We start from the raw sequence: 14201 nt of genomic DNA, 5'->3' as shown, positions 1-14201 counted from the left end.
TTTCCCCAACATAACTCGTGAATCCTAAAGGAATCAAAGTGGAAATGATACTAAGTAAACCACACACAAATTATATTTCCCAAGTGGACCATGTAAGCACAAGTGATCATATGTTTGGAATATAAAAGGGTCACATCTAATTAACTAGTAAGAACAAAACAAAAAAGATGAAAGCTCATCAAGACCTTGCTCTTGAATTCACCCATTTGTAGCACACCATGATATAAAGGATTGTTGTGACCTAGAGGTGGGAGTAACCCAAATCACTTGGAAAAGATACTTTAAGGACCAAAATTGAAAACCCAAAAAGAAAATAAATTGAAAGAAAATGTAAAGCCATAAAAAGGGAACCTTTTGCCAAAGATATTGGCAGGACTGGATATTGATAGACCAAAGTTGGAAATGAAGAAGGATGCATCCTATAATCACCTAATGGTAGTATCTAGAACTATGATGATGTGAGATGGGATATAAAAAACTTTAGGATGAGACTTTGATGACAAGGGATCTTGCTAGAGGATTCACTAAAATACCTAACAAAGAGAGGTACAATTTGTGACTAGACATGAGCTAACACACAAAGCTAGGATATATATAATTGGACTAAGCAAAGGACTCACTCTAGAGGATTTACAACTAAGGGACCAAGGTATATGTAATGATCACAATACCAATCTTAGCATGATAGGATACTAGAATTGATATGATATAATACAATGTGAAAAAGCTTTGAATGAGAAGATATTAGATAAAAATCTTGGAATAAAGAGATAACGTATGAAAAGGTCACAATGAAGAGATAGTGTATGAAAAGCTCACGATGAAGAGATAGCATAAATAATAGGATATAGGGAACATATTTTAATAAAGGGGTATGATACAAAAATATGATACATGAATATGATACATAGATATGGTATAGGGATATGATACATGTGTTGTGTGATTATGATACAATGTAAAAATGAAAAGTTATAATACACATCTTTGATTCAGATTCCAAGCTTAGGAAGTGGGATAGTAAGTACATGTGCTCCTATCACTTGATGTTGAAACACCATGGGAACATGAGATAATGGAGGAGTGGAGTTGAGTGAGAGGGTGTGGATCATAGATAGAGAATGGGAAGACCTAGTACACATGGCACCTATTGCCAAGTTTTGACCAAGGTACATATCCAAGGTGCTTGAATTGCCATGTTTTTACCTTTGGATGATTATTTTTCTTTACTATTTTCTTTTTCTTTTTGGATATTTTGATTTTTTTCATCTTTTCTCAAGATTAGAAAGGTATAATGAGTTTCTTAGGTATAGAACTTCTTGAGTTGAATGATGTTGGTAGGATCATTCTAAGGTTTTCCTTCAAGACTTGATAGCTAATATGCTCGTGAGCCAAAAGATGTGGTGACAACATAGGGCCCTAGCTAGGTAGGCTTAAATTTTCCCTTCTTGTCTCAATCTATTTGTACTTTTAGGTGATCATAGGCCTATTGTCATTTTTCATCAAGTAGATTGAGTTGTATGAGTCTAGAAATTCTATAGTCCTGATCTTAGATTTGGTCCTATAGTGATATATGAAAATATAGGAGTTCAACCTCAATAGGTAGTACCACTTCAACACCATAGATTAGGGAATATGGAGTTATTCCTATGAATGTATGAAATGAAGTTCAATAGGCCCATAGGGTGAAATTGATTTGCAGATGCCAATCATGACCAGAATTAGTGACAACTTTCTTGAGTATTTTGAGTAGGGTTTTATTAGTTGCCTCAACTTGGCCATTACCTTTTGGGAAGTATGGGCTAGAGAAATAATGATGGATACAGAGGGAGGTGCACAATTCTTCCATGTTCAATTTCTCTAAGTTACTCCATGGTTTGTAAAAATGGTAGTAGGAATACCAAAGTGGCATATAATATGATAGAAGATGAATTTAGATACCTAAACTATTGTGACAATGACAAGCAGGGCTGCCTCAACCTGCTTGGTGAAATAATATGTAGCTATGATGATCCATTTGTGGCCTTATAAAGATAGGGGTACAATGACACTAACAAGATCATACTCCTAACATGAAAAGGGCCATGGTGGTGTGATAGGTTGGACATCTTGAGTTGGGGCTCATATCAAATTTGCATGATGCTGACATGGTAGACATCATTTGGCAAAGGCACATACATCATGTTCAATATTTGGCCATTAGTAGCCAGCTTTGAGTATTTTTCTAGTGAGGACTATATCACTCATGTGTGCACAAAGTCTGTCATGTACCTTCTTTAGGGCCATTGCAACCTAATTTTGGTCTAAACACTTAGAGATAATATCATGACAGCCTCAAAGATATAGGGTATTAGCCACAATAGTGTAGCAAGATGCTCTAAAAATAAATTTTTGGTGTTGAGTTCATGTGAAGTGGAGGGATATGATACAAACCTTTATGTAAGCATGAATCTCATGGTACCATGGGGATTGGGGACCAAAAAAATTCATGTTGATTCATCATTCTCATATGTAGGATCATGTAATTAATTGACCTATAATTCATATTTTGAGGCTTTTTGAGGGATTTCTATGAGCAAGTTGATAGTGGCCATTTCATTTGTAACCTTGGTACTTATGTGAATTAGATTTTGGAAAAATGTTTCTTTAATTGATCAACCAATTCTTTGTATGGTAGTAGCTTGGAATCCTTTATTTGGTATTCATCAAGCACCTGCTTCATAATTAATTGTGTCTCCAAAGACCTACAATTTAGTTGTGTTCCATTCTACTATTGTCTTGAGCCCTACAATTAGAGCTTTATTATTTGAGATGTTATTGGTGCATTGGAATTGTAGCTTGAATTCTTTGGGAATGTAGTCACCTAGAGGGGTAACCAATAATATTCTTTCTCTTGACCCATGGGAGGTATACGATCCATCAAAGTATAGCTTCCATGATAGTTGTTCTTCTATAATGTAGAGATGTTCATCTAGAAATTCCATAACTAGAGGATAGACATCAACTAATGGTGTATCAACCAAGTGATCTACAAGAGAATGTCATTTGATTGTCTTTCTATCAACATATTGGATGTCAAATCAATTGAGGAGAATTACCCATTTTCCTAGGAAACCTATGAGTTTGTGTGTGATAGAATGTATTTTAAAGGGTCAATCTTGGAGATGAGTTGCATAGTATGACTCAAAATGTAATAATGGAGCACTTGAGTGGAAAAAACCATGGCCAAACAAGGTTTTTCCATAGAGGAATAATTAAGCTCATAGCCAACTAGAGTGCAAATGATGTAGTATATGGATCTTTCTTTGCCTTTGTCATCAATTTGAGCTAGAAATGGGCCTAACACTAATGGAGTAGCTATTATGTAGAGTAAAAATGGTGGTACAAAAACTAGTAGAACTAAGATAGGTGGATTGGCCAAGTATTGTTTTATGTTCTCAAAGTTGTGTTGACATATATGGTCCCATTTGAAACTATGGTATTTCTTGAACAAATGTTTGAGTGGATACCATTTATTTTCTAGATGTGATATTAACCATCTTACTAATTATAATTTACCCTAGAGAGAATGAATTTTTCACAATGTCTTTGGATGAAGCATCTCCATGATGGATTTGACCTTCTGGTGGTCAAACTAAATGCCACACCATGATATAATAAATCCTAGGAGCTTCCCAGATGTGATGCCTAAGATGCATTTCTTAGGGTTAAGCATGGGGTGCTAATTTGCAAACCCATCAAACACTTCTTCAAGGTGAGACAGGTGATCCATGGCATCAATAGATTTGGCCAAGATGTCATCTACATAATCTTCAATGGTTTTATAGATGAGGTAATGGAAGATGACTATCATATCTTGTTGATAGGTTGATGCTATGTTCTTTAACCTGAAAGGCATCATGTTGTAACAAAATGTTTCCCAAGGGGTGGTGAATGTTTTTTTATGTTGATCCTCTTCTACTATTTGTATTTGATTATACCTAGATAATCCATTCATAAGGGATAAGAGTTTATGGTGAGCCATGATATCTATAATCATGTCAATATTGGACAAAGGGAAATTGTCCTTAGGGCAAGCTTTGTTGAGGTCTCCAAAATCTGTGTAGATTCTAATATCACCATGGGGATTGGTTACATGTACCATATTGGAGATCTAGTCATTTTGACAAATGATCTTTTCTTATAGCATCTTTTCTAATTCTTCTTTGAATAGCAAAGTAACCTTGGGATGCATCTTTTAGAGTTTTTACTTGACTAGCTTGACCTTTGGATATATTACCAAATGGTGTACCATTAATTTAGGATATAGTCTTGGCATGTCCTTATAAGACCATATGAATCAACCAATGTTTTCCTGAAGTACCTCAATGAGATGTTCTACTTGGTCTTATGGAAAAGATGTTACAATGTATGTGATCTTGAGTGTCTCTATCAGACTAATTTTGAATGATCTTTTCTCTTCAACTGGGATATATAATACTTCCAACCAATGATCTTTTGGGGGAAGGAAAAAATCTCCATCTTCAGGCACCTCAAAGAGGTTTGCACCATCATATGCATCCTTTATTTCTCTTTTATTTTTTGATTGATGTTGTGGTGCTCCAAAGGAGTTTTCATAGGGGATACCTTTTTTATTCCTTTTTAATTTTTATTTCTTTATTTCTCATCATTTTTTCACCTAGAGATTTCTTCCTCCCCAAAGTAACATTTTGGGTCCAATTTGTAGACATAAGTTGATGGTGGCTTTGGTTTCTTGTGTGGTGTCTTGACCCCCATGAATCTTAGGATTGATTCCTTGAAAGGAAACTCCTCAATGTGAGGTAAACCTAGTTGGTCCCAATCAATAAGTTTGGGATGGGTGATGGGAAGGTCTATGAGGTTGATGGATAGTTCACATAGCAAAGAGACTCCTAAAATAATTTCATCAAGGAAAATATCATCATAATCTTTCTTATCAACTTCTTTAGGGATGTCTTTAACTTTTAAAAGTTTATTCTAGATTTTTCAAATGGCATGACCACCTCAGTTGTGCCTTGAGTTGTGGGGAGTCCAAAACTTTACATTTATTATTCTCCTTCTTGTATTCTTCTATCAATTGTCTAATGTCCAAATCTTCACTTCATAGGCCAAATCCTTGATAATCCCACTATTTGGTAGCAAGTTGATGTGAGTGTGAACATTTCTATTTGAAGTAGCTGAGGAGGTGTTTATCTTTTGGAGGTGGGTTTTTGTATAACCATATGTTGATGTTTGAGGCCATTTATTTCCCATTAAGGATCCATTTGGAAAAAAATGTGGTTGATACAAGTTTCTTAAGTTGAGAAGATGAATCTTTTTGTGGTCCTTTATAGGTTGGGCACCCTCAAGTATGTGGGTCAAGAGGTAAAGCACCAACAACAAAGGTATCTGAGAAACTATATTCATCACAACCCTTGTAGTTTATTTTAATAGTGGAGAGTGTGGAGGCTGAGATGAATTTGGGATCATGGTAGGTACCAAAATGGATGGAGATGGTAGTGCCAATCTATATCCCATGGAAATGATTATGATAAGATGCTTCTACCACATTGCAATATTCAAAGGGTTCTGGATTGACATAAATGGTTATCTCAATGCCATGCTGCAAAAATTTAATGCACTAATGATAAGTGGATGGAATTACCTTCATAGCATGAAACCATGGTTGACTGAGGAGGATATTGAAAAACATGTTAAGATAAACTACATGGAAAACTATTTCTTAAGTGGAAAGCCTAATTTATATAGGAAACAAGATGGTTCCTTTAGTGTTTTTCTCCAAGTTTTCATAGGATTTGAGGGTGATGAATTCATTTATGATGTCTACATTAGTGCACCCTACTTGTTTGATGAACTTCAATGTACATAGGTTTAAGGCTGATCCATTATCTATCACAACCCTCTATGTGAGAACTAGCCTTGCTTCCACCTGATCTACCTCTAGGGATATCTTAGGTCTTTCTCTTGACCTAATAGGGTTATTCGATACCCTATTCTCCTTAGGATCCTAACAAGGAGATCCTAGGCCTTTAAACTAGTGCACACCAATGTAAGAACAATAAATCTACAATACTAAAACCAACCCCAAATGCTCATATGACACCCCAAATAGATAAATGGCCATCTAAGAAGGAATTTTGATCACTTTCAAGGTTTATAATTGTAATGAAACTTGGAACCCTAATCAAGTTCCAAAAATCATGCAAGATTTCTCAAAAATGCTCGAAATAGGGCTACAAGAAATTATACCTCCTAATGAAGGAAATCCCAAAAAACTTGAAAAAATACTTAATAGGAGTCAAATAAACCATTTATCTAGACATTATTTTTAGATAACTTAAGGATTTTGGTAATCTAGGGTTCTCAACCTGTCTGTATAGTACAAGCACAATTTTAGCCTTAAAATAAGGTTTTCAAGGGTTTAGAAGGCTACTTAATGAAAAAAATGGTTTTGCCTCCATAGACCTTCCACTAGTGTCTCCAATTGAAATTGGAACTTTATTACACATCCTCCTAATACTTTTCAAGATTTGGTTGAAGTATCTCAAATATTCAACCACTCCAAACACTTATGCTACACACTCCCTAGCCATGCATCAATGGCTCACTTAGGGCATCACCACACAAATAATTACTCATCTTTCTAGGACCCATCCTTCTCTATTCAATATGTACAAGTAGTCATATCCCAAATCCCAAGAGGATGTGTTGATCCTATGATGGAGAGGGAGTTATGACTACATTTTGTTCAAGCACTTGGTTTAGAACATCAGAATAACAAAAACCAAATCAATTTATTCAAGCAACACAAACTCCAAAAAAAAAAATAGCACTATACATAAATCAAAAACAAATTCCTTTAACCATTCAAGTAATAACAGTTCCTAATTTAACCCATTAAAAAGCCAATAATCCTCAAAAGCATCAAACTGTGATTATAACTTGTTGTCCAATCTGTACACCCAGAATTTACACCAAGTTCCAACCCTACCAAAAGGTTGAGGATGGCCTTATGAACACATCCTTTTAGGAATCCCAATAGCTTTAGGAAGTTACCAAGCTCCAACTAAAAATTTTCTTGATTGCAACAAAAAGTTCTCAATGTTATCAATGACAACATTGACAATTTTTGGAGCAACTTTTACATCTTTTGGAGTTTGACTCTCAAAATTTCTAAAAATATTCTCAAACCTCACCAAAATCCTTAAATGGTTATAAAAAATGTAATAAGGACCTTCAAACACTTTTTTGACCATTCTACCCTTCAAAACACCAAAAATGCTTTCTAGCCTAAGTAAGAAACTAGGAGCAGATAAGACCATAGGATCCTTCCACAAGTTAACTAACCTCAACCTAGGAATAGGTTAGGCCTATTATTTACCTAGTGATGTGGCTAGCACAAATACAACCAAAAATAACCTAGGACACCTAGGTCTTTCACGAGCCTACCTAGGTGCCCTAGGATCAACACTCTCGATAACAAAGTCAGAAACCACAATGACTATGTGGAGTGGAAGGATGTGATTTGGTTCAACCACTAGGATATTAAAGCATTTGAAGGATAATGAACATGAGGCAAAGAGATGACCTACCAAATTTTAATATTTTTTAGCATTAATACGAGTAGGGATGCAAGATTCATTAAGTGCACTATCAAGGATTTCTTTATAAAGCAGGCTAGCATGTAGAAGATCTAGGATGGAGATTTGGGCTAACTTGTTCCCAAGGTGTCTCAAAATATTGTATTTCATTACTAAAGGAGTGAGTGTAGGCATAGGTGGTCTCGTAACATTGAGTCGAGTCTATCATATTATAATTACACAATGATTGTATAGGCCCTTGATATTTAGCATATTAACTAAAGGTTAATCAAAGGACATACATCTGATCAAATTACCCTAATCAACCTATGTTGAGGTATAGTCTTGTGATCTATCACAATTTTCACCTTTCTTGGTTTGGATTTTTTTTTTCTCTATTATTGTTGATAGTATTATCATTCTGTATAGATACCTTGCTCATATTTTTATTATTATATGGTGGGAATTCATTTTTATAGATCAATAGTCTAATATTTTGGGAGGCTTGTGCTTCCACCATAATTTCCTTATAGTTGATTAGATCTTACACATAATATTGAGTTGCATGTGTCTAAGGGTGAGATTCCTTTTCACATGATGAAATTCATAGAACTCATTCTCTTTGTAACATGGTGCTTTGGGTTGGGTTGGGTCTAGTGTTTTTTTTTTTCAGTAGTAGATGAGGTTATCATAGGCTAGTTTGTCAAAAATAAAATTGAGTGGTTCCCCTAAGAAAGTGTATATACTGGGTGGTTTTTGGACCTTTAGTCTTGTCCAACTACAATGGTGATAACACTAGTCCAATTTACTAGTCCTTGATAAGTGTGTGCTAGTGTGTTTAGCTAATATTGATGTTGTGGAGGTTATTGATATGTTTGTTGATAACTCGTGTTTGGTTGATATGATGGTTATTGTTGGAATGTTTATTGATGATTTGGTATTTGATGTACAAGGTGTGGCACCAAATGCATGGACATATTGGGTATTAATAACACCATCTATTACTATGTTCTTCTTTTTGTTCCGATACTGTGTTTTATCATTAGAGTGTCCTCACTCTTGGTTATTTTCTTTATGAATTTGTATGATTCCACTGTTAATAAGCCCTTATTCAAGGCCCATACCTTTCTCCTTGATCTCTTTGTATGTTTTTAGGAAGTTCATGACAATATGGTGAGAGAGTCTAGGATGTACATTGTCAATGTACATTTTGATAAGGTGATGTTCTGGTATTTTGGAAGAGATGTGTGATGTGATATTTTTCCACCTTTACAAGTAATCAATGAAGCTTTCACCCTCTTTTAGTTTGGTTTAGACTAAACTGACCATGAATGACTCAATTTCAACAAGATGGAAATATTGTGTCACAAAGGCTTCTAAAATATCCATAATGGTGTTAACTATGTCCTAAAGTATTTGACAAAACTATTTGAGAGTGAGACCTTGTAGACTTTTAGGAAAGAGGCACATGAAGAATATGTCATTATAGGCCACTTCTTGGAAATTCATGTAAAATTCCTTGACATGTGTGATTGGATCTCCTTTCCCCTTGAATTTATAAAATTTGGGGATCTCAGAGTGCTTAGGGATGGGTGTCGTGATGATAGCTCTATCGAATGGGTATGGAACAACATCTTCAAATTTGAAGGTCTTGGATTTAGTTCAATCTTTGAGTGCCTTCAAAATATTCTTCATTTCTTTGCACTTAGGGTTGATAGGTGTTAGTGCCCCTATTCTCAATGTTCCCAGTGCAAGTTATGCATCAAATGAAGCTAGTGAATATGGATGATTTTTTTGGGCATACTATTGTGGGTGAAGTATAGATTAAACTACTTCTTTGATGGGATTTATTAGTTGTTGGGGTGGTGGTTGGATGTACTATTGCACTTTCTTGATGAATTATTGATATTGAGTTTACTATTGTGGTGGATAGTTTTGGGATTGTCGAACAATCTATATGCAAGATATAATATGTCTAAAGGTGGTGGTCTCCTAAAGCCAAAGGAACCAACATTATCTCTTTAAAAATTTATATTGATGGTTTCTCTATTTTTTTCTATGATAACATTGACAAGGCTTGCATGCCTAGGTTGATTCATAAAGGTATCTATGTATGATAGTCAGAGACCCCAAATCTTCTAAATTTTTTGGTAGTGGTCATGTGTGATCAGGGCTACCATGAGGTCTGACTATGTGCCACTACTAAGACTAGGGTCCATGTACTTTTGCTTCCAATTCTTCATGTTTAAATGTGTGGTAGGTAGCATGAATATGATAATTCTTGTAAGGGTGAGATGCAAGATGCTATGATATGGGTGTAACTATGCAAGGGACTATTTTCAAAGCTTCCTAAGGATGTGACAACTATGATGCAAGGATTTTTTAGGATCTAGAGATGCATGATAGATGCAAAGGATGATGATGAAGGATATTACTTCTAAATATAATATATCTAAGGAACTTAAAGGATTATTGATGTGATGTCAAAGTAAAAGAGATGATGCCTTTTGTGTAAGATCAAGATTTGATGATAATGTCAACTCTAGAGTAGATTTATGACCCTTTAGAAGACAAGTGATGATCAAATGTGGATCCCAACCTTTAGCTCAAGGTGATGAGGGACACAAATGACAAAGATAGACTGACCTAGAAAATGCTTAGACAAAAGGATAATCATGATAGTATGATGGATGTAGGATGTAGGATAGACAAATCTAAAAAAGTCACACCAAATACCTAAGGATGATGAGGATGATGGATGATTTTTATCTATGATAGGATTTGGATGGGGATGGGCTTCTAAAGCATGATCTAAGTATTATGGATCTAAAAATGTCTAAGAGAGATAATAACCTATATAATAACCCTAAGGGAAAAATATATGATTTGATAAATGCAAAATGTGTGTGGAAGAAGAGGGACCTAATCAAATTGGGTGTAGCTAGTGTAGTTGATGAGGCTCTGATTGACCCCATGTCTTAAGCTTGTGTTTTAAATTTATTGATCCAACTTGGATTGTAGGGAAACCTCAATACCTTCTTTATCAATTCTATCCATTTTAGCAAGTCCTAGATTAGGTGTGTGTTTATTGTGTTCTTCTTGTATCTCTCTATCTACAACTAGTTGCTTAAGTTTGACCTTTTTAAATTTTGGTTTTGGTTGGTATGGCATGAGGTTTCCACTAATTAGCCCTAGTTTTATCTTAACTTTTGTTTAAGTGACTGCACTAAGTATACCTTTCACTTAGGTCAAAAAATATGAATATTTAGATAGAAAATGTGTCCAAGTGGGAAATAAATGATTTTACTAGTAAATGATATAATAGCTTAGGTTAGACTTAAGAGGTAAAATGGAACAAACTAAACTAGGGTTGTTGTGGATAGAATTACTAACAAACTTCTAGAAAATGATGGTAAGACTCTCTAATAATAGATATTATAGGTGAGAAAATAATCTTTTGAAGGAAAAAGAAACTTTGAACCTTCTTGGTTCTCATCTCTAAATCCCCAAGGGCTGACTCTTTTGACCAGTTGAGGCCAATCAGTTTGTGCAACTCTTTCTACAAGATTATCTCTAAAGTTCTCACTTCCAGAATGCTTAAAATCCTCCATCTGATCATTTCATAACAACAATCGAGCTTTGTTCCTAGGAGACAAATCTTGGACTCGGTGTTGATGGTTCATGAGGTTATTCATTCTTTAGAAGCTTCCAAGTGGGAAGGTATGTTGCTCAAACTAGATCTTTCAAAAGCCTATGATCGGGTGGACTGGTCCTTTCTTGGAAAGGTCCTTCAGGCCTTTGGTTTTGACAATAAAGTGTGTAAACTCATTTCTCAATTGGTGCCTACCACCTCTCTTGTTGTTTTGATTAATGGAGCCCCCTCTGAGTTCTTTAAACCTTACAGAGGTCTCAAGTAGGGAGAGCCCCTATCACCTATCCTCTTCATTATTTTAGCTGACTGCATTGGGAGGCTTATTGATCATAAAAAGTCTGATGGAAGTCTTATAGGGATTAAGCCTTCTTTGAGAAATGACCCCTTCACTCACCAGAAATTTGTGGATGACACTATAATGGGGGGGAAGCTTCTGTGAAAGAATCTAAGACTTTGAAAGAGGTTCTTGATACTTACTCTAGAGGGACTGGTCAGCTAATTAATTGGAACAAAAGCTCGACCTTCTTTGTTAACACCCCTAAAGTAAGACAAAGGAAAATTGCCAGAATCCTTGGTTGTGGGGTGGGCTCTCTCCCTTCATCTTATCTAGGACTCCCCTTGGGCTCTTCTCCCCCTGACTCTCTCTAGAATGGTATTCTAGACAAATTCAACAAGAAGATGGTTGGATGGAAAGGTGCCTCTCTCAGCCAGGCTAGGAAATGTCTGCTGGTCAAATCCACTCTTCAAAACCTTCTCATTTATGCTCTGAGCCTTTTTGGAATTCTTGTGAAATTTGCAAAGAAAATGGAGAAAATCCAAAGAGACTTTCTATGGACTGGACTAGAAGGAAAGAAAAGGTACCCTCTTGTTGCCTGGGAGAAGGTCTGCCTCCCTAAGAGGTATGGAGGTCTGGGCATCAGAAAGCTTACCCATCTCAATAAGGCACTTCTTGCAAAACAAATCTGGTGTATCTTCAATAACACTGGTGAATGGAGAGACATTCTGGAAAATAAATACCTCAGAAGACCCTCTCTTCATTTTACTTTATTCAATGAGGACATCTCTAAAGGGTTGACGATGGTATCTTGAAGGCCAGGGACCTGGCAAAGGCTAGGGTCTCTTGGAAACTAGGCAATGGGGATGATATTCAATTTTAGTTTGACAGGTGGTTATGTCAAGGCCCACTTTCTAGCAACCCAATTTTTGAGAGAAGGGTGCAAGAATGCACGGAGCTATATGGGTTTAAAGTAAGCAATTATAGGGTTGGTTAGGAATGGAGAAACCTTTCCCTCATTTCTGAGGACTTGAAACCAATAATGACTATGCTTAACGCTTTGATCCCTAGTAATAATAAGGATGAGATGGTCTGGAGGGATAATCCCAATGGAAGTTATTCTGTTGCTTTTGGGTACAACTCTCTCTGGGGTTTAAAGGAGAAACCCCCTTGGGCAGATGCCTGGCTCTCGGGCCTCACTCCTGAGATCAACATATTTTATTGGTTGGCCCTTTAGAACAAAATTCTAATGCAAGATAACCTCATGAAGAGAGGCCATGTTATGCCCAGCAGATGCCCGCTCTGTAAAAACCAGTCTGAGTCAAGAAATCATATCTTCATTCAATGTGACTTTGCTAGGGAGGTATGGAATTCTCTTAATCAGGAAATGCAGATTCTTTGGTGCTGGCTGGATAACCTTATCAAATTTTTTAGTCATTGGAAAAGCCTCTGTAAAATTGCAGGCCAGCAAGATAATTATGCCTGGTTTTTGCCTTACTTCTGCTGGAGTATCTGGAAGGAAAGGAACAATAGAATTTTTAGGGATAGAGAGAAACCAGCTATAATTCTAGGAAGGAAGATTTTGGAAAACATAAAAGAAAACCTTCAATTGATGAAGGAGGGGGAAGTTGATATAGGGGATAGGAAGATAGTTAAAGAAAAAGACAGGATGCCAGATGGATTCTACCCCTGAAAGGATGGTTAAAAGCCAACTTTGATGGCACTTCTAAGGGCAACCCTGGCCCCTCTGGAAGCAATGCAATTATAAGAAATAGTTTTGGGGAGGGGATTGTGGCCTTTGCTCTGTCACTTGGAACCCAGACCAACCATTTGGCTGAAGCCAGAGTCGCGTGCAGTGTGGTAAAGATGGCTTTTGAAGCTGGAGTTTCCAAACTTTGGCTTAAAGGGGACTCCAAAAACATAATTAACAATATTAATGGTATCTCCCCTCCCTCGTGGTCGATTGCAAATATAATTGATGAGACACATGCCACCCTCATAAAATTTGAGAAGGTCCACATCACTCATGTGTTTAGAGAGGCAAACCCAGTTGCTGACTGGTTTGCTAACAAAGGGGTGGGAGCAGACAAAGAGATGATCTGGCATTTCAGAAAAGATATTCTGATGGAGGCTAAGTCACTAATCAAGATGGAGAAAATCCATGAAAGTACGGGTCAATCTAACTGTAATCATGTTTAATAAATAAAGAATGGATGTTGGTATGAGAAATAATATGTTTCTTGGTTTTATTAATCTCAAGGGATTTTCTCTATATTTTTGACATGTTTGGAGGATCATTATCATTTTTACTCACTATTGTATCAAAGAGGTGAACGATCATGAACCCAATAATAGAAATAGAGCCAAAATCTTGGCTAGAAAAAATTTGCAGAGATTGGGGCTCATGAGAATTGTTGAAGAAAAAATGGATATCATGACTGGAGAACGGAGCAGAAAGGAGTTGGCGAGTGAAGTGGAGAAGTTGAAGAATATGGGCAAAGTCTGGAAAAAAATTGGAAAAGGGCGGAGTTGCGAATTTTTTTGAGAAACTCCATGGTTTTGACCCTGAGGTCACCAACAGCATGGTGAACTCGTAGAATAACGAAAAGGTCAAGGTGAATGAGGTTTCTTTCCAAATCACAGAGGAGGTGGTTGTGAAGGTCACTGGTATCCCTAT

The sequence above is a fragment of the Cupressus sempervirens genome, chromosome 4 (assembly GCF_028749045.1).
Source record: "Cupressus sempervirens isolate cs-2001-9-10 chromosome 4, ASM2874904v1, whole genome shotgun sequence".
Taxonomy (NCBI): domain Eukaryota; kingdom Viridiplantae; phylum Streptophyta; class Pinopsida; order Cupressales; family Cupressaceae; genus Cupressus; species Cupressus sempervirens.
This window is presented reverse-complemented; position numbering follows the sequence as displayed.